Source organism: Trachypithecus francoisi, unplaced genomic scaffold (genome assembly GCF_009764315.1).
Source record: "Trachypithecus francoisi isolate TF-2019V2 unplaced genomic scaffold, Tfra_2.0 Lachesis_group9, whole genome shotgun sequence".
Classification (NCBI taxonomy): Eukaryota; Metazoa; Chordata; class Mammalia; order Primates; family Cercopithecidae; genus Trachypithecus; species Trachypithecus francoisi.
This window is the reverse complement of record NW_022681474.1, coordinates 37,923,978-37,941,010: the sequence shown is the minus strand read 5'-3', so window position 1 is coordinate 37,941,010 and position 17,033 is coordinate 37,923,978. Positions and strand designations below refer to the sequence as shown.

The window sequence follows — 17,033 nt, the reverse complement described above, 5'->3', positions numbered from 1 at the left end:
GGATGGGGACTCTTTTAAGAGTCCCAGGCTTACTGCCATGTTCCACGAAGTAAGAATAATGCAGACCAGGAAGAATGAAAACATGGTAATCAGATCTGAGAAAATAACTTCTAAGGAGAGCTGGCTGAATTCAGTCAACTCCATGAGCTGCTAATGGTTAGATTAAGTTGGCAGAATCTGCATTAGATGGATCACATTTTCGTGCACCTTGGGTCAAATGGCATTTACCCTGGTCATCTTCACTTATAATCTAATGAGCAAATTCCAGGGAATTCATACCCCCTCTAAACTATTATTATTATTATTTTTTGAGATAGGGTCTCACTCTGTCACCCAGACTGGAGTGCAGTGGCACAATCTTAGCTCACAGCAGTCTCCACCTCTCAGGTGCAAGTGATTCTCTCACTTCACACCCCCAAGTAGCTGGCACTACAAGAACTCGCCACCATGCCTGTCTAATTTTCTGTATTTTTTGTAGAGACAGGGTTTCACCACGTTGCCCAGGCTGGTCTTGAACTCCTGAGCTCAAGCAATCTGCCTGCCTTGGCCTCTCAAAGTGCTAGGATTATAGGCACGAGCCACCACGCCTGGCCTACCTCCTCTAAACTTGTATACAAAACTCTGTACCTTTTCCTTTTTTTTTTTTTTAAGTCTCGCTCTGTCACCCAGGCTGAAGTGCAGTGGTGCATCTCAGCTCACTGCAATCTCCGCCTCCTGGGTTCAAGCGATTCTCCTGCTCCAGCCTCCCGAGTAGCTGGGGTTGCAGGCGCCCACCACCATGCCTGTCTAATTTTTTTGTATTTTTAGTAGAGATGGGGTTTCACCATGTTGGCCAGGCTGGTCTTGAACACCTGACCTTCTGATCCACCCACCTTGGCCTCCTAAAGCGCTGGGATTACAGGTGTGAGCCACCACACCCACCCCTCTATACTTTTTCCTAAGGAGAGGGTTGTCATAGTTTGTATTCTCCTACCCACCCTAGACAGACTCTGAAAGAAAGATTTGGATGCAAGACCAGTTCATTTGGGATATGATCCCAAGAAATCCAAGCAGTATAAGGGAGTGAGAGGAAAGCCAAAAGTCCCTTTGAAATATTGGGGCTGAATCCCACTGGGGAGTCTTAGAAACAATGCTACTCAAAATGTAGTCTAGGGTGGGCATGGTGGCTCATGCCTGTAATCCCAGCATTTTGGTAGGCTGAGGTGGGCAGATCACCTGAGGTCAGCAGTGGAGACCAGCCTGACCAGCATGGCGAAACCCCGTCTCTGCTAAAAATACAAAATTAGCTGGGTGTGGTGGCACATGCCTGTAATCCCAGCTACTTGGGAGGTTGAGGCAGGAGAACCACTTTAACCTGGGAGGTGGAGGTTGCAGTGAGCCGAGATCACGCGGGCCATTGCACTCTGGCTTGGGCAACAAGAGTGAAACTCCATCTCAAAAAAAAAAAAAAACCAAAAACCCAAATATGTGATCCATGGATTAGCAGCAGCATCAGTATTCCTAGGAGCTTGGTTAGAATGCAAACTCTTGGGCCCAGGAATCTCTGTTTTTTTCTTTCATTTTTTCTGGAGACAGACTTTCCCCCTCTGTCACTCAGGCTGATGCGCAGTGATGCAGTCTTGGCTCACTGCAGCCTCAACCTCTCAGGCTCAAGTGATCCTCCCACCTCAGCCTCTGAGGTAGCTGGGACCACAGATGTGTGCCACTATGTTCACAAAGTCTCATCATATTGCCCAGGCTGGTCTCCTGGGCTCAAGTGATCCTTTTGCCTCAACCTCCGAAAGTGCTGTGATTACAAGTGTAAGCCACTGAGCCTGGCTGGAATCTGTGTCATATTAATCTCTCTAGGTGATTATCATATGCTAGAAAATATTGAGAAACATTACAGTAGAATATGCCTCAGAATGACTCCACTAAGGGGATGAGGAACTGGAATATTTAGCTACCAAATCCCATCTCTCATTGATTGCAGATTGTCTCTTGTAATGTTAACTCCAGTAGCACTTCCACACAGAGGTACTCAGGTGTTTGAGGTAAGAAGTTCTGGGCCTTTACAAGATCTGTCTACCAAAGTTGAGTTGAACTCTGGGGTAGTTTGAGGGAATATGGATAGGGCACAATTAAGATCTGTATAAGCCTTAGCCTTCATCAGATTCTCAGGTTTTAAGTCCGTGAGCCCCTCAAAAGTTTAAGGACTATATTCCTTTAACAAATATTTATTATGTGCCTTCTGTATACCAGGTACTATATCAGGCAAAAGTAGTACAAAGACAAATAACTTTCCTGTGACAAAGAGCTTTCAGTCAACCATAAAATAACTAAAAGCCTTCTCGTAGGTCAGGTGTGGTGGCTCACACCTGTAATCCCAGCACTTTGGGAGGCCCAGGTGGGCGGGTCACTTGAAGCCACAAATTCGAGACCAGCCTGGCCAACATGGCGAAACCCTGTCTCTACTAAAAATGCAAAAAAATTAGTTGGGCACAGTGGCATGCAACTGTAATCCCAGCTACTTTGGAGGCTGAGGCAAAAGAATTGCTTGAAACCGGGAGGTGGAGGTTGTATTGAGCCGAGATCATGCCACTGAACTCCAGCCTGGGTGAAAGAGTGAGACCTTGTCTCAAAACAAACAAACAAAGAAACAAAATCTCTCTCTCTCTATATATATATATGCCTTCTCTTAAAGTTGGAGAAAAAAATGTCTGGAGTCTGCTGGTCAACAACTTTGAAAACCTGGAAATAATTTTTTTAAGCTCGGAATGTCTAAAATTTTAACTGTAATAAAAAATCATGGTATCAGCTTATTAATTTACAGGGAGCCCAAGATGGCTGTAAAATTATCTCCTCAGTAGGAAACTCTACTTAGAAGTTAAATTATAATCCTAAATTGCAATGGTGGCTTAAAGTGCACACACTTGTACAGGACCCAGCAAGGAAACTGGTCAGATTTTCAAGGTTTGCCATCCCTTTGCCTAGTTACTACTCTTCTGTTAAAATACCCTTTCCACAAGAATTAGCCAGGTGTAGTGGTAGATGTCTGTAGTCCCAGTTACTTGGGAGGTGAGGTGGGAGGATTGCTTGAGTGGGAAAGGTGGAAGTTGTAGTGAGCTGAGATCATGAATGGCAGAGAGACCCTGTCTCAAAAAAATGAAAAACAAACAAAACAAAATCCTTGCGTTTCAGACATTTGAACACCATGGTTCACTGAGGCAGTACATTGGCCGCAGAGTTAGCTCTGTGTCCTGCTCACAGACATCTTGTTTGGTATCACTGTGTTTTAAAATTCAGGAAAAGTGGCTCTTTTAGACAGGAGTTTGTAGTCTCCAGTGGGTCCTAGTCCCTATGTCAGGGCATCTTTGTTACTTGCCTAGCCTCTGCAGCCATTTGAGTTAGCGATTTCAAGGGTTTCTTTTACATACACCACACACCCATGATACCACCCCCCAGTCATCTAGAGTGCTCATTCATTACTCTAGAGTCTAGGTCTGTGCTGTCCGATACTGTCATCACTAGTTGCATGTGGCTTTTGAGCTCTTAAAATGCTCCCAGTCCATAATGAGATGTGCTCCAAGTATAAACACCAAATTTTGAAAACTTAGTACGAAAAAAAGAATGTAAGCTGTCTTGTTAATAACATTGGTTATATGATGAAATGATATTTTGATCTCTCTCACACTCTCTTTCTTGAGGCAGAGTCTTGCTATGTTTGTTGGAGCGCAGTGGTGTGATCATAGCTCACTGCAACCCCCACCTCCCAGCTCAAGGGATTCTCCCACCTTATCCTCCCTAGTTGCTGGGACTACAGGCACGCCACTACGCCCGGCTCTTTTTTTTTTTTTTTTGAGACAAGTCTCGCTCTGTCGCCAGGCTGGAGTGTAGTGGCGTGATCTCGGCTCGCTGCATCCTCCAACTCCCTGGTTCAAGCAATTCTCCTGCCTCAGCCTCCTGAGTAGCTGGGATTACAGGCACATGCCACCACGCCCAGCTAATTTTTCTATTTTTAGTAGAGACCGAGACCCGGTTTCACTATGTTGGCCAGGATGGTCTCGATCTCTTGACCTCGTGATCCGCCCGCCTCGGCCTCCCAAAGTGCTGGGATTACAGGCGTGAGACACTGCTACGGCCCATGCCCCGCTCATTTTTGTATTTTTTGTAGAGACGGGTTTCGCCATGTTGGCCAGGCTGGATTCGAACATTTGGGCTCAAGCAATCCTCCCGCCTCATCCTCCCGAAGTGTTGGGATTACAGGCGTGAGCCACAGCGCCCGGCCGACCAATGTTCTTTAAATTCACCTTCTGTTCAGGCCAGGCGCGGTGGCTCAAGCCTGTAATCCTAGCACTTTGGGAGGCCGAGACGGGCGGATCACGAGGTCAGGAGATCGAGACCATCCTGACTAACACGGTGAAACCCCGTCTCTACTAAAAACTACAAAAAACTAGCCGGGCGAGGTGGCGGCGCCTGTAGTCCCAGCTACTCGGGAGGCTGAGGCAGGAGAATGGCGTGAACCCGGGAGGCGGAGCTTGCAGTGAGCTGAGATCGGCCACAGCACTCCAGCCTGGGTGACAGCGCGAGACTCCGTCTCAAAAAAAAAAAAAAAAAAAAAAAAAAAATTCACCTTCTGTTCAATTAGATGCTGTTCAATTAGTCTGCTTTTATAGTTGTCTGAGAGCAGAGAGACAAAGCCCCACAACTAAGTGCTGAGAGTCACCAAGTAAGGGGGACGTGGCCACAGGGCAGGAAGCAACAGTTGCAAAATTCAAATCACACACCAGTGCGGTTCCTTTCTGCATCCAAGGTCAATAAAAAAATTTTTTTTTTGGTAACTTCCTATATGGCTGGGGCGAACTGATGGGGCAGGGCACCCATGGAGAAACGTTTCTCTGAAGCTAAATACCATTTACAAACCAGGGTGGGGAAAGAACGATGAAAAGTTCTTGATGGAAGGGAATGAGGAGATGGGAAGGTCAGTTTCTGGCTTGCCCTCTCTGTCTCCAACTACTCCGCCCGGAGAGGGAAAATGCTGGGAAAACGAACCTTCAGCTAAAGGCGACGCTGCTCTAAGTTTGAGGAAATTGGGAAAAGAAGACCATATCCCTAAAGTTATCCCAGTGTAGGGTCTGCCATATTAAGTTTCCTCAGCCCCTTCGGACGGTCCCGCCTGCAATCGTTTTCCGACTCCCGGCCAATTTAAGCTTCATCCTCGCCCGTGCCCCACCTCCATGCCTTTCCGGGCCACCCATAAAACGCCTTGAGGCCGCCATTTTAAACTGTGCTATCGCGAGATATACTTCGCCGTTTCCAGCCTGACTCATTTACTTTCTTGCGAGAGTCTCTTCTCGTCTGCTCTCGCTGTGGCCAAGGAAAGTGTCGCGAGAGCTGGTTGCCTTGGCTCCCTGTAGCTATAGCAGCCGCGGCGGTTAAGTATGCGGCGGCAGGAGCGGTGAGTGCGACACCCTCAGGGGGGCGGGGCCGGGGGTAACGGGGTGTAAGGGGTAGCGCCTGGGGAGGGGGCGCGGGGAAGGTTAGGTCGCGGGAGGAATGGACCTGAGTGTGACGTGTGGGGCAGGACCTGGGTCCTGTGGGTACAGGGACGCGGCGCCGGTCTGCTCTAGGGCACGCAGGGAGGGCTAGAGCTGCTGGGAGGTCCAGGGGGAGGGACCCGGGTGTAGTGGGGTTCAAGGGGCGCGGGCTGGAGCGTGGAGGGGTGTGTGTGTTGGGAGCAGGGTGTTTACGGAGACTCGGAACTGGATAAAGGGACCAGGCTACATTGGGAAAGAAGTGGGAAGAAATGGGGTACAGCCAGGAGGAGGGTATGTTGAATGAGAGCACAGAGGCTGGGCCCAGTTTTCTTTTCACTGGTTAGGGGGTGGAGGGAGGAGAAGGGATCAGATCCTTACAGATCCCCGGGCTCTGCCTGAGGCGGGTCGGGGACCGCGCGCCAGGACCTGGGTCCTACATGGCGTGGCGGGAATGGTGGCGTCCCAGACCGTCACCGCCTCCTTTCCCTCTTTCCGGAGAAATTCCCCACGGACACTCTGAGATGCGAAAGGGAAGTCCTGGTGAACTAGTATTAGTTGGGAAGGTTCTTGTCGCTGAGAAACTACGAGTGGGATAATGAATGATTGCTACTCTAAAATAAAGCGCAGGGTTGGGGGGGCGGGAGAGAGCGATTCTTGAGAAGAAAAAAACACTAAGGTTGCTTCCTCTGAAGCGTATTGAGTTGGAAGAAGGGGGTGTGTGCTAAGCTTACGTTTCTTCCCAGACTTATTCAAGTGTACAATTTCTTTACGATGTGCTTATGAAATATATGCAAGGTAGTCAGGTTAGATGATATGGTGAAAAAATGTGGAATACGACACTTAAACCTTCCGCAAATGTAACTAAAAAACCAAAAAAAATTTTTTTTAAAAATTGCAGCAGCAGGCTGAACACTAAATCTAGGGATGGTTTTAATTATTTGGATGTAAAACCTAGTGTTCCTAAAGTGTGCCTATCAAGCTATTTGCCTTTTAAGAAATGAATGAAATTTTATTTTAGGAGACAGAACATGTTTTGAATGTCTCAATGTTGAAATAAAAGGTGTCTCTCAGGAGTTAAAATCACTGAGGGGGAAAACATCTAGTCTTTGAGTCTTAAGGAGTGTTTTCTGGAAATAGGTGTGGACCACTTTTCTGGTTAACTGTTATTTGTAGTCAAAACAATGGCTTCAAGTCAGTAATAAAAATAATTTATTTCAATCGACAGATACGAGTTTTGTGATCATTTTTCTATCTTTTGTAAGTATAAATTTGAAAAGGATAACCTCTCTTGATTACATAACTGGATTTTTTCATGTTGAGGTTCACAAATGCGTTAATTAGTATAATGGCTTTTTGGCTGGGCGCAGTGGCTCACGCCTGTAATCCCAGCACTTTGGGAGACGGAGGCGGGCGGATTGCTTGAGGTCAGGAGTTCGAGACCAGCCTGCCTAACATGGTGAAACCCCGTCTCCACTAAAAAATACAAAAATCAGCCGGGCATGGTGGCGAGCGCCTGCAATCCCAGCTACTTGGAAAGCTGAGGCAGGAGAATGGTTTGAAACTGGGAGGCGGAGATTGCAGTAAGCCGAGATCGCACCATTGCACTCCAGTCTGGGCGACAGAGCGAGATTCCGTCTCAAAAAAAAGAAAGAAAAAAGAAAAAAAAGGCTTTTAAAATCCTTCTTCCGCTGGTCTTGATGTGGTTAGTCACTGAACCCATTTATTTGATATATGTTAGAGTAAAACCTAATTTGTAATGTCAGCAGCTAAACTTTAAAATAGAAGTGCTTTTCTGAGGCAAGATAAAGCTTTGTGTGGTGGTTGAGTCCAAAAGATTTCTGCATAAATCCAATAACAAGCTCTACTGAACTCCTGTTATGTGTAAAGTACTGTGTAAGGCATTGCAGGGAAAAAAGATTAATTCATTTATCCACTTAATATTTATTGGGACTTATTTGTGTCTGATTGCTAAGCCTTCAGGATACGAATACAGGTAGAACTTGATCTCTGCCTTGGAATTACTCAGACCCTATGAGGGCAGACTGATAGAGAAAAAAATACTTAACAATGTAATAAGCACAATATATTAACATGAAAGTATGAGACAAGATTCTGCCCCCGAAGAGTTATATAGTAGTTGACAGGACAAATAATTGTCTTTTTTTTTTTGCAACAGGGTCTCACTGTGTTACTTAGGCTGGAATGCAGTGGCAAGATCATGGCTCACTGCAACTTCAACCTCCTGGGCTCCAGCCATCCTCATACCTCTGTCTCCTGAATAGAGCTAAGACTACAGGTGAGGGCCACCATGCCCAGCTGATTTTTTTTTGGAGATGGGGTCTTGCTATGTTGCCAGGCTGGTCTCAAACTCCTGGGCTCAAGTGATACTCCTGCCTCAGCCTCTCAAAGTAAGAATTTTCTTTTCTTTTTTCTTTTTGAGACAGGTTTTCACTCTGTTGCCCAGGCTGGAGTGCAGTGGTGTCATCACAGCTCACTGCTACCTCAACCCCCTGGGCCCAAGCTATCCTCCCACCTCAGCCTCCCAAGTAGATAGGACCACAGGTGCATGCAACCATGCCCAGTTAATTATTAAATTTTTTTTTTGTAGAGACGAGGTCTTGCTATGTTGCCTAAGCTGGTCTGGCTATGATACCCAGCAATCCTCCTGCCTTGGCAGCTTGGCTTCCCAAAGTGCTGGGATTACAGGCTTGAGCCACCATGCCCAGCCTAAGAGTTTTCAAAATTACAAAGTGTTAAGCAAACTCTAAACTGTGCTGCATTAGTGAAACACATAGTAAGTTTCTCAGAAGAGATAAAAGAATGGAAGTTTGAGGAGAAAATTCACTGGTCAGTTCATAATTTAAACCTTTTTTTTTTTTTAAGACGCGTTCTCTGTCGTCCAGGCTGGTGTGCAGTGGAGTAATCACGGCTCACTGCAGCCTCAGTCGCCTGGGTTTAAGGAATCCTCTTGCTTTTCAGCCTCTCCAAGAGCTGAGACTACAGGTGCTTGGCTAATTTTTGTACTTTTTCTAAAGACAGGATCTCCCTATGTTGCCCATGCTGATCTCGCGCACCTGGACTCAAGTGAGCCTCCCTCCTCAGCCTCCCAAAGTGCTACGATTATAGGTGTGAGCCACCTCGCTGGTCCTATTAGTTTTTTTTAGTACTCCTTTACTGTAAATGTAAATAAATATGGACCAGGCACAGCAGCTCAGGCCTGTAATCCCAGCACTTTGGGAGGCTGAGGTGGGCGGATCACTTAAGGAGTTCGAGATCAGCCTGGCTGACATGGTGAAACCCCGTCCCTACTAAAAATACAAAAATTAGCTGGGCATAGTGATGCCTGCCAGTAATTCCAGCCACTCGGGAGGCTGAGGCAGGAGAATCGCTTGAACCCAGGAAGTGGAGGTTACAGTGAGCCGAAATCATGCCACTACACTCCAACGTAGGCAACAGAGCAAGATTCTGTCTCAAAATAAATAAATAAATAAGTAAATAAATATTACAACAGTGTTAAGGCAATAATAATAATAGCTGACATTCATTGAGTGATTATTAATGTGCCAGGCACATTATCTCATTTTATCTTATAACAACACTCTGCTCTGCAGCTGGTACTAGTTACTTTAGTTTTAAAGAAAACTGAGGCTTAAAAAGTTCAGGAAGTTACCAAAGATTATTGAGCTAGTAAATGGTAGATTAGGATTGGTGTTGGAAATTTATGTGATTCTAATATACTAAGAAAGATTTCTCTTTTGTAGGGAGAGAGGGAGTCTTGGTGTGGAGGAAGTGGGGAGAGGTTGCAGGTGGAATTGGCCGGGAGACCAGAATTCTGGGTGGGACTTGGAAGGTATAAATGGATAGGGGTATCTATTTATTTATTCATATATTTTCTCCCTCAGATATTTACACTACATATGAGGAACTAATGTGAATGTTAGCATGATGCTAAATATGTGCATGATGCACCCAACCTGTTTGTTTGTTTTTTGAGACTGAGTTTTGCTCTTGGCCTCAGCCTCCCCAGTAGCTGGGATTATAGGTGCTCAACACCACACCCAGATACTTATTTGTATTTTTAGTAGAGACAGGGTTTCACCATGTTGGGCAGGCTGGTCTCGAAGTCCTGACCTCAGATGATTGACCCGCTTCGGCCTCCGAAGCGGGCATGAGCCACCACATCTCGCCCCCAAATTTTATATCTTTGTAAATGGCTTCTTTAAAAATCTGAGTAAGATTATGTCTGTAATTCCAGCACTTTAGGAGGCTAAGGCAGGAGGATTGCTTGAGGCCAGGAGTTCAAGACCAGCCTGGCCAACGGAGTGAGACCCTATTTCTACTGATAAGAAAAAAAAAAAATCCCCCAAAACCTGAGGGAGAATGACAAATACCATTAATGAAGTATTGATAATCAGTTCTAGACTTATTAGAATGCTTAGAGGTCAACAGTCCATTCCATTCATTTTATATTGAGGAAACTAAAGCCTAGAGAACTTTCTTTTTTCTTTTTTTCTTTTTTTTTTTTGAGATGGAGTCTCACTCTGTCGCCCAGGCTAGAGTGCAGTGGCACAATCTTGGCTTGGCTCACTACAACCTCCGCCTCCCAGGTTCAAGCAATTCTCCTGTCTCAGCCTCCTGAGTAGCTGGGACTACAGGCTCCCACCACCACAACCAACTAATCATTGTATTTTCAGTAGAGACAGAGTTTCACCATATTGGTCAGGCTCGTCTCGAACTCCTTACCTCAAGTGATCTGGCCACCTTGGCCTCCCAAAGTGCTGGGATTACAGGTGTGAACCACCGTGCCCGGCTGCCTAGAGAACTTTTAAATGACCTACCCAAAGTCACATAGCTGCAATGTCCCAGATGTCCTGGTTTCCAGTTAACTGTTCCTTATACTGTACCACATTGCCAAGTTATATTTAATAATTGCTATAGAGTTATAGATGCCCTCAGCTAATTTTGGGAAACCAGTTTTGTCAAGAGGCTATTTACTGATAGATGATGGAATACAAACTGATTACTTGTTTACCTTAAACTGTACTTATACTTCCTACTTGTACTAAGGATAAGTGATTCAGGTGTTTTATTTAGGTGCTTCCTATATTTGGTTTGCTCTATTACTGTTTAATTTTTCTATCTTCAGCTGCACTGCTGGGGCATTTAATAAATGCTTCTCTGATTTAGAAAAAAGTGGAAGAGTACAATTGCATTATAACACATATTAGGCTGGGTGTGGTGGCTCACGCCTATAATCCCAGCACTTTGGAAGGCCCAAGGTGGATGGATTGCTTGAGCCCACAAGTTCGAGACCATCCTGGGTATGGCAAAATAGAGAAACCCTGTCTCTACAAAAAAATTTAAAAATTTAGCCAGGATGTGGTGGCATGCACCTGTAATCCCAGCTACTTAGGAGGCTGAGGCAAGAGGATCGCTTGAGCCTGGGAAGTTGAGGCTGTAGTGAGCCATGATCCCACCACTGCACTCCAGACTGGGTGACTGACAGACACTCTGTCTCAAAGAAGAGAAAAAAAGAAATACATGCAGTTTTGTTTTGTTTTGGTTTTTTTTTTTTTTTTTTTTTTTGAGACAGAGTCTCCCTCTGTCACCCAGGCTGGAGTGCAGTGGCGCGATCTCGGCTCACTGCAAGCTCCGCCTCCCGGGTTTACGCCATTCTCCTGCCTCAGCCTCCCGAGTAGCTGGGACTACAGGCGCCCGCCATCTCACCTGGCTAATTTTTTTTTGTATTTTTTAGTAGAGACGGGGTTTCACCGTTTTAGCCAGGATGGTCTCGATCTCCTGACCTCGTGATCCACCCGTCTCGGCCTCCCAAAGTGCTGGGATTACAGGCTTGAGCCACCGCGCCCGGCCTGTTTTGGTTTTTTGAGACTAGTCTTGCTTCATTGCCCAGGCTGGAGTGCAACCTCCACCTCCTGGGTTCAAGTGATTCTCATGCTTCAGCCTCCTGGTAGCTGGGACTACAGGCACACCCTACCATACCCAGAAAATTTTTGTATTTTTAGTAGAGACAGGGTTTCACCATGTTGTCTAGGCTGGTCTCAAACTCCTGACCTCAGGTGATCTGCCTGTCTCAGCCTCCCAAAGTGCAGGGATTACAGGTGTAAGCCACCTGCCTGGCCTCTACTAAAAAAAATTGTTTTTTTTTTTGAGACGAAGTCTCGCTCTGTCGCCCAGGCTAGAGTGCAGTATCATAATCTCAGTTAACTGCAACCTCTGCCTCCAGGTTCAAGCCATTATCCTGCCTCAGCCTCCTGAGTAGCTGAGATTACAGGCACCAGCTACCAGGCCTGGTTAATTTTTTTTTTTTTTTGAGATGGAGTCATGCTCTGTGACTCAGGCTGGAGTGCAGTGGTGCAATCGCAGTTCACTGCAACCTCTGCCTCCTGGGTCAAGCGATTCTCCTTCCTCAGCCTCCCAAGTAGTTGGGATTACAGGCATGAGCCACCATGCCCAGCTAATTTTTGTACTTTTAGTAGAGAGGGAGTTTCACCATGTTGGCCAGACTGGTCTTAAAATTCTGACCTCAGGTGATCCACCCTGCCTCATCCTCCCAAAGTGCTGGGATTATAGCCGTGAGCCACTGTGCCCAGCCCTGGCTACTTTTTTAACAAAAAATTTTAAAAATTAGCTGGGTCTGGCAGCATGCCCCTGTAGTGCTACTTGAGGGGCTGAGGCAGGAAGATCACTTGAGCCCTGGTGTTCGAGGTTGCAGTCAGCTAAATCATGCCACTACACTCCAGCCTGGATGTCAGAGTGAGAGTGAGACCCTGCTGCTAAAAAGAGAAGACAGGTGATCTCATTTTATTTATTTATATTTATTAATGTTTTGAGATGGAGTCTCGCTGTGTCACCCAGGCTGGAGTGCAGTGGCACAACTCGGTTCACTGCAACCTCCGCCTCCCGGGTTCAAGCAATTTTCCAGCCTCAGCCTCCTGAGTAGCTGGGATTACAGGCACCTGCCACCAAGCCCGGCTAATTTTTGTATTTTTAGTAGAGATGGGGTTTCTCCATGTCAGCCAGGCTGGTCTCAAACTCCTGACCTCAGATGATCCGTCCACCTTGCACACCCAAAGTACTGAGTTTACAGGTGTGAACCACCGCCTTATTTTTATTTCTTGAGACAGGGTCTTACTTTGTCGCGTAGGCTGGAGTGCAGTTGTGCAATCACAGGTAATCCAGGAGGTAAGTCACTTACTGTAGACTTTACCTCCTGGACTCAAACAATTCTCTTACCTCAGCTTCCCGAGTAGCTGGAACTACAGATGTGCACCACCATGCCCAGCTAATTTTAAAAAAGTGTTTTTCACCCTGCCCTCTCAACAAAGCTTTTCCTTACTCTGCTAGGAACCAGGAAGAAAAAGCCTAACTTTTAATTTTTTTGAGGAGATGAGGTCTCACTATATTGCCCAGGCTGATCTTGAACTCCTGAGCTCAAGCAATTTTTCCACCTCAGCCCTCCAAAGTGCTGGGTGAGCCACTGCACCTGGCCAAGTGATTTCATTTTAAATTTCCATTTATTTATATGAAGTTGAACATTTTCCATATTTATTATTATTATTATTATTATTATTTTTTTTTTTTTTTGAGACGGAGTCTTGCTCTGCCGCCCAGGCTGGAGTGCAGTGGCCGGCTCTCAGGTCACTGCAAGCTCCGCCTCCCCGCCTCCCGGGTTCACGCCATTCTCCTGTCTCAGCCTCCCGAGTAGCTGGGACTACAGGCGCCCGCCTCGTCGCCCGGCTAGTTTTTTTGTATTTTTTAGTAGAGACGGGGTTTCACCGTATTAGCCAGGATGGTCTCGATCTCCTGACCTCGTGATCCGCCCATCTCGGCCTCCCAAAGTGCTGGGATTACAGGCTTGAGCCACCGCGCCCGGCCTTATTATTATTATTATTATTTTTTTTTTTTTTGAGACGGAGTCTCGCTCTATCACCCAGGCTGGAATGCAGTGGCCGGATCTCAGCTCACTGCAAGCTCCACCTCCCAGGTTTACGCCATTCTCCTGCCTCAGCCTCCCGAGTAGCTGGTACTACAGGCGCCCGCCACCTCGCCCGGCTAGTTTTTTGTATTTTTTAGTAGAGACGGGGTTTCCTGGTGTTAGCCAGGATGGTCTCGATCTCCTGACCTCGTGATCCACCCGTCTCGGCCTCCCAAAGTGCTGGGATTACAGGCTTGAGCCACCGCGCCCGGCCTATTATTATTTTTTATTTTATTTATTATTATTATTTTTAGACAGAGTCTCTCTCTGTTGCCCAGGCTGGAGTACAGTGGCATGATCTCAGCTCACTGCAACTTCTGCCTCCTGGGTTCAAGTGATTCTCCTGCCTCAGCCTCCCAAGTAACTGGGATTACAGGCATGTGCCACTATACTCAGCTAATTTATTTTTGTTGTTGTTGAGACAGGGTTTCTCTCTTGTTGCCCAGGATGGAGTGCAATGGCGCGATCTCAGCTCACCGTAACCTCTACCTCCTGGTTGGAAGCGATTCTCCTGCCTCAGCTTCCTGAGTAGCTGGGATTACAGGTGTGTGCCATCATGCCCGGCTAATTTTGTATTTTTAATAGAGACAGGTTTCTCCATGTTGGTCAGGCTGGTCTCGAACTCCCGACCTTAGGTGATCTGCCCTCCTTGGCCTCCCAAAGTGCTGAGATTACAGGTGTGAGCCACTGTGCCCGGCCTAACATCTTTTTATTTCTTTTTTGGCTGTATTTCTTTCAGTGGAATTGCTTATTCTTTGCTTATTTTGTAACTGGGCTTTTTTCTTCCCATTCTACCCCTCCCCCCTACCCGGGCCCATTTCAGTTTTTCTTTTTGTATCAAAGCTACATTTATTCTCTGAAAACATTTTTTTTAAGTATTTTTTTTGAGACAGAGTCTCGTTCTGTTGTCAAGGTTGGAGTGCAGTGGTGCGAGCTCAGCTCACTGTAGTCTCTGCCTCCCAGGTTCAAATGGTTCTTGTGCCTCAGCCTCCTGAGGAGGCAAGATTACAGGCACCTGCCACCACACCCAGATAATTTTTGTATTTTTTTAAGAATTTAATTTAATTTTAAGTTCCTGGATACACATGCAGGATGTGCAGGCTTGTTACATAAATGTGTGTCATGGTGGTTTGCTGTACCTATTAACTCATCACCTAGGTATTAAGCCCTGCATACATTAGCTATTTATCCTGATGCTCTCCCCACCCCTACACAGGCCCTAGTGTGTTGTTCCCTTCCCTGCGTCCATGTGTTTTCATTGTTCAGCTCCCACTTTTAAGTGAAAACATGTGGTATTTGGTTTTCTGTTCCTGTGTTAGTTTGCTGAGGATATATGAATGGAACTTGAAGTAATTTTTTTTTTTTTTGGAGATGGAGTCTCGCTGTTGCCTAGGCTGGAGTGCAGTGGCGCAATCTCAGCTCACTGCAGCCTCTGCCTCCTGGGTTCAAGCAGTTCTCCTGCCTCAGCCTCCCAAGTAGCTGGGATTACAGGAACCTGCCACCACCCCCGGCTAATTTTTGTATTTTTAGTAGAGACAGGGTTTCACCATGTTTGCCAGGCTAGTCTTGAACTCCTGACCTCAAGTGATCTGCCCACCTCGTCCTCCCAAAGTGCTGGGATTACAGGTGTGAGTCACCATGCCTGGCCAAAGTAATTTTTGTATTTTTAGTAGAGACGGGTTTTGCCATGTTGGCCAAGCTGGTCTCGAACTCCTGGCCTCAAGTGATCCTCTCGCCTTGGCCTTCCAATGTGCTGGGATTACAGGTGTGAGCCACTGCGCTGGGCCTTTTTTTTTTTGGAGAGAAATCTCTTTGTTGCCCAGGCTGGAGTGATTTCGCTCACTACAGCCTCAATTTCCCAAGCTCAGGTGATCATCCCACCTCAACCTCCTGAGTAGCTGGGACCACAGTGTAAGCCATCATGACCAGCTAATTTTTGGATTTTTTGTAGAAACAAAGTTTTGCTATGTTGTCCAGGCTGTTCTGGAATTCCTGACCTCAAGCAATCTGCCTGCCTCAGCTTTGCAGAGTGCTGGGATTACAGGTGTGAGCCACTATGCCCGGCTTTGTTTTTAAAAAAATATATATTTTTTTGTGGGTACATAGTAGGTGTGTATATTTATTGGGTGCATGAGATGTTTTGATATGGGCATGCATTGCGTAATAATCACATCATGTAAAATGGGGAATTTATCCCCTCAGCATTCATTATTTGTGTTATGAACAATTATACTTGTAGTTATTTTAAAATGTACAATTAAATTATTGACTTACAAATTATTAAGCATTTGTGCTATCGAATACTCCCTCTTATTCTTTCTATTTTTTTTTGAGATAGTCTCGCTCTGTCGCCCAGGCTGGAGTGCAGTGGTGTGATCTCGGCTCATTGCAACCTCTGCCTCCCGAGTTGAAGCGATTCTTGTCCCTCAGCCTCCCAAGTAGTTGGGATTACAGGTGGGTGCCACCATGCCCAGCTAATTTTTGTATTTTTTAGTAGAGACAGGGTTTCACCATATTGGCCAGGCTAGTTTTAAACTCCTGGCCTCAACTGATCTGCTGCCTTGGCCTCCTAAAGCGATGGGATTACAGACGTAAGCCACCACGCCCGGCCTTTCTTTTTTTTTTTTGGTACCCATTAACTATGCACACCTCCCCTCACTTTTCCCTTTTGACTAATAGGAACTCTGTCTGTCTATCCCTGTGTTTTTAACACATGTCGCACATATTTTCTACAATCTGTTGCATCATCTATAGTGTCTGTTGATATGCTAAAATTTCATAACTATCTTTTTTTTTTGAGACGGAGCCTCGCTCTGTTGCCCGGGCTTGAGTGCAGTGGCCGGATCTCAGCTCACTGCAAGCTCCGCCTCCCGGGTTTACGCCATTCTCCTGCCTCAGCCTCCCGAGTAGCTGGGACTACAGGCGCCCGCCACCTCGCCCGGCTAGTTTTTTGTATTTTTTTAATAGAGACAGTTTCACCATGTTAGCCAGGATGGTCTCGATCTCCTGACCTCGTGATCCGCCCGTCTCAGCCTCCCAAAGTGCTGGGATTACAGGCTTGAGCCACGATGCCCGGCCATAACTATCTTTTTTCTTAATGGTTTCTGGGTTTTGAGGCTTGCTTAAGAAGGCTCTCTCCATACCAAAATTATAAAAATATTTTATATTCGAACTCTTTACTAGCTTAACATATTTAGCCCTTTAATTGATCTGGAATTTATTTTTATATGTCTTTGGAGGTACTCTTTTTCTCCACAAATATGCAACTGACCCAAGCCTATTTGTTGAATATCCTGTCTTTAATGATATGAAATCTTATCTTCATCATGCTCTCAATTGACGTATATTCACCATGTGTGTATGTATGTATGTATGCCTGTGTTTCCTTTTTTTTGTTTGTTTTTTGGAGATGGAGTCTCACTTTTATTGCCCAGGCTGGAGTGCAATGGTGTGATCTCGGCTCCCTGCAACATCTGCCACCAGGGTTCAAGTGATTCTCTGCCTCAGCCTCTGGAGTAGCT

At 46.0% G+C, this 17,033-nt stretch overlaps 1 protein-coding gene across 2 annotated transcripts in view; it reads left to right on the top strand.

Moving 5' to 3' along the window:
- Positions 1-5,329: 5,329 nt before the first annotated feature.
- USP54 (ubiquitin specific peptidase 54) overlaps positions 5,330-17,033 on the top strand; it is a 121,900-nt gene continuing 110,196 nt past the window's right edge. Inside the window, exon 1 of one of the 2 annotated variants that reach the window (XM_033209385.1) lies at positions 5,330-5,437. The gene's annotated coding sequence lies outside the window, so the exon portion shown is untranslated. The remainder of the gene's footprint in view (positions 5,438-17,033) is intronic. The other variant, XM_033209387.1, reaches the window with a different exon arrangement.